General features: G+C 44.4%; 1 protein-coding gene across 3 annotated transcripts in view; it reads left to right on the top strand.

Moving 5' to 3' along the window:
• The first annotated feature begins 1246 nt into the window (after positions 1-1246).
• htr4 (5-hydroxytryptamine receptor 4) overlaps positions 1247-3980 on the top strand; it is a 165127-nt gene continuing 162393 nt past the window's right edge. For 2 of the 3 annotated variants that reach the window (XM_005741223.1, XM_005741225.1), the window contains exon 1: positions 1533-1701. The gene's annotated coding sequence lies outside the window, so the exon portion shown is untranslated. Of the gene's footprint in view, positions 1471-1532; positions 1702-3980 lie in introns of those variants that run through there. The other variant, XM_005741224.1, reaches the window with a different exon arrangement.

The following is a 3980-nucleotide window of genomic DNA, read 5'->3' as shown; positions in this document are numbered from 1 at the left end:
TCTCATAGTGGACAGAAATTATTTTTGGAGTGGCACAAATAATTTGTGTGGCATCAGATTTGATGCAGAACAGCTGATTGTTCTGTAAATAGTTTGAAATGTTTATTTAAAAAAAACGCCTTGGCTGCATTTCTAAGTAAACAGCCGCAAAAAAACTTTGTTGTTTGCAAAACTCAGTAACTTTTTTGCAGAAGTAACTATATAATTAGTTGCCCAACATTGGTCATTATATACTGTATTTTGCAGACACAGAGTTACAGGACTCTCTCCCAGACCACAGACTCATAATACAAGTCAGAGCTTTTGTTAAAAAAGAAAGAAAGAAAGTTGTGTTTTCAAAATTGGAGTTCAAGTTATTTTTACTTCCAATAGTGTTAACATACTACACGGGTCATGAACAAGATTTTTTTAAGTTTTCATTGTAAGTGGGCTAAAGCAGTTAATTAAAAGTAGTCTAACATAAATGTAAATTTATGTAATTTGATTATTTTAATAAATAAATGTGACTTGGATGGATTTGATGCTGGCGTGACCACAGTGCACACGTCTGCTGTTGCTCACAGTGGTCCAACGGACCGCTCAGGGAGTTTGTGTGTTCGCTCAGATAAATGGCAAATTAGAGGGAACATTGCCGTACAGATACATTATGTTTTGTCAGTGATGTAGTAAGACATGAAAATGTTTATGAGAGGAGGCTGTACTAAGTCCTGCTGTTAAATAAAAGCCTCTGATGACCTACAAACATTTCTCAGTGTTATTCTAATTAAGGCCCATTGTAATATGTAAAATGCTGTGTCCTCAGAAAGCCCTGCTGCACTCACAGCTGCTCCACCATACAGCAGGCTGAATGCTGCCTGATGCTCAGCTCTATGAAACGTTTATCGATCGCTGTGGATGCTAATTTGCATCAAAGCGATAATAATTTTTGAAACTGTGTTTCTGCCTTTGTTTATTTTGACCCCAGAAAGAGTTTGTTTGAAGTTGGTTCACAAACACTTTTTAACTGTCCACAGACACAGAATAAGAAACATTACACTCTAATATTGACAGTGATCACACATCCCACTATGACCCCTGACCCGTAAGGATCATGTTAGGTCAAGGTCAGGCTTGGTCTCTCTCTCGCCCGATCACGTCATCAGGAACGACCAAACGGATCACGTTTATCAAGTGACGAAGGTGGGGGTGTGAGTGGGGGGCAGGCTTCCCTCGGCTGAGGCCTGAGGAGGAGGGATCAGAGCGCAGCGGGTGGAGCGGGTGGATGTTCTGAGTTCAGCTCCGGCTGCGCGCACTTCTCCAGCTTCCCCCTCGCCTCCTCCACCTGTCTGGCCCTTTCTCCGGCTCTCTGCGTCGGACGCGCATCGCCTTCTGCGCGTCCCCGCGGGTCTGCGCTCCTCGGTGCTCGTGGCTGTGAGCGCGGAGTGCAGCAGAGTGACCGTGGGGATGTGGTGACATGCTCGCGCAGGAACGGTGAGTGAAACGTCTCGCTGTGTTCTGCCGTGACCTCCGCGCGCGCACGGAGGAAGCGCGCAGGGATGACGTGTGTGAGGGAGTCGGAGCTCTTTGGCCGTGGAGCGATGTTATGCTCAGATTTCTGCGAGTTTCCGTGTGAAACGCAGACGCGATCACGCAGCGGGGATTACTCACCTGTCTGCGGATACTGATCGGTAACGGACTGTGAGTGCAGCGGAACCGGATCCTGTAAGTTAGCGCGTCTGAACTGCGTGTCCCTGATTGTTGGTTCTGAGTGTGGGTCCGTTTGGATTCGCGTGATTTGGGGAGTGTTGGGTTGATCCTGAGGTGACACATTCACCTGCTTCTACCTGCAGACTCTTCATGTTGAATGAGCAGAGGGTGTGAGGCAATTTTTAAAGGACCCCCGTGTGCAGGCAGAGTCAGACTCTTCCTTCACTCTTGTCAAACTTGGACTTGGCTGTTTTTCCTTCTGCGCACTCTGCTGTTATCGTCGTTATTGTGTAACGTTTATGGCTCTGCAGGGGATTGGCACGACTCGATCAAAGGTGCAGGTTTGGAGTGTTAGTGTCAGCTGCTGTGGCCTCGGTGTGACCGGGTTCCTCCTCGGGTCAGCGCAGAGCCGCTCAGACCGGCTGATTCCCTTCCTATTCCAGTGTTCAGCCTTTTCTCCTCATGGTGATTAGACTGTGCCATTTCCAGCGAAGAGTCTTCTCCTCAACAGCTCCTCTTCTTACTTTAAGCTTTGTTGGGAGGTTTTAGTCCATCAGAGGGCAGAGTGTAGACTCGCAGCAGCAGAGACCCTACCCACCTCATCCACATGTTTGCGCTCCAGCCGCTGCTCCGTCTCGCTGAGTGTGTTAGGTGTTTGAGCGAGTGTGCTCAAAGCATTGAGAGTCATGCTGTGGTAGTGGAAGTATGGCAGCTGATCTTTTCTGTGATATTCTGTAAGTTGTTGTGTTGTGTTAGGATGACTCGTAGAAGATGAACTTTGGCTCAAACTATACGTATATAGTGCGCTGATTATCTTAACACAATGCCGAGTGAGTAGAGCGAGTGTTGTCGGTGTCATTTCCCCGACTTGTACAGATGCTGTAACAGCTGCTGCAGTTAGTAGGAAGGACAAGTGTACATTTATTTGACACTCTTACTGTACTGTCTTACTAATTTCTGTACTTTTATACTTTTACTCCTTTCATGTCAGAGTTCTTAATCCTGAAAAAAAATAAGCTTTGAATTGTTGTCTGATTTCTAATCTCAGAGAAAAGTCGTCACATTCAGACAAACGAGAGGAGTGCAACAATCTCGGCAAAGCTGGGAATAAGACTGCAGCTACAGATCCCCAGAAATATGTCAGTGCATGAAAAATAACAGCAGACATGACATCACATGGATATGCATACATTTAAAAACAGACGTTTTTCACTGGGCCCTGCACTCAATAATTGTTTTATAATTCTTTGTCTGTTTTCACTGCCTTAAGGCACAATCAACCTACACAAGTTTCTATGGTTTCATCCTCTGCATTAAGCACATTGAGCTTGCTATTATGAAATGTGCTAAATAAATAAAATTGCCAGCAGCATTATACATTTTTCACATCACTATCGATAAATATAATGAAGTAAATTGATTACGTAAGTAAGTAAAGTAAGTAAGTTTCTGATAAATATAAAGGTTTCTTTTTACTGCTGGTTAAATGGTTTAAATCTTTATCTTCTATCAGAAGTTGAACACGATAAAATGTAGAGCTGCATTTTAAAGAAAAATCAAAGACATAAAATAATTATTAATACAAAAAAGTCAAACTAAAATTGTTATTTTTCTGTGTCCAAATGTTTGAAATAGAGCCAAACAGGAAACACGTACTTATTTAAGAATCGTTCTCATGTAAATGAAGAAGAGCATGACACTGACACTCAAGTGTGGAGCAGCCCAAACATTAGCGCCTGTGCTCTTTCTCTGGCTCTGTCCCAGCCGCATGATTGGTTCAGCTCGGTGCTGTTCTCTTTGTCACCGGCTGTTTGTGCTGTCTGTCAGAACATGCATGGACGAGCTCTGTCCACTTTATATCGACTATGTTTCGTGTCTCTACTGCACGATAATGAATCTGATGGGTTTTTCTCTCAGCTCTGATGTTGGTTCACAAACACTTTATGAAGGCCCTTATGGAGGATAACACACAGGCTGTTAACAAATAAACATGCACGTGTGTGATCATCTGAACAGTCTGCACGTCTAAGTGGGAAAGTTAGTGAATGCACAACACTGTCCGCGGTGGCTGCTGAAGCTCTGTGTCTGTACTGTGAGTGTGGCTAAAGTCTAAAGAAGAGCTTTAATGTGACCCGTTTACCATCTGTGTGACCAGAATGACCAAATGCAAGAGTCCAGCAAGAGTCCAGCAGGTTGGATCAATAACTGGATCTCTCCCTCACACACACACACACACGCACGCACACACACACGCACGCACACACACACACACACACACACACACACACACACAC

This window comes from Pundamilia nyererei, unplaced genomic scaffold (assembly GCF_000239375.1).
Source record: "Pundamilia nyererei isolate P.nyererei 1_Seehausen unplaced genomic scaffold, PunNye1.0 scaffold00108, whole genome shotgun sequence".
Lineage (NCBI taxonomy): Eukaryota > Metazoa > Chordata > Actinopteri > Cichliformes > Cichlidae > Pundamilia > Pundamilia nyererei.
Note: the sequence above shows the minus strand (reverse complement) of the source record. Positions and strands in the feature narration are given on the sequence as shown.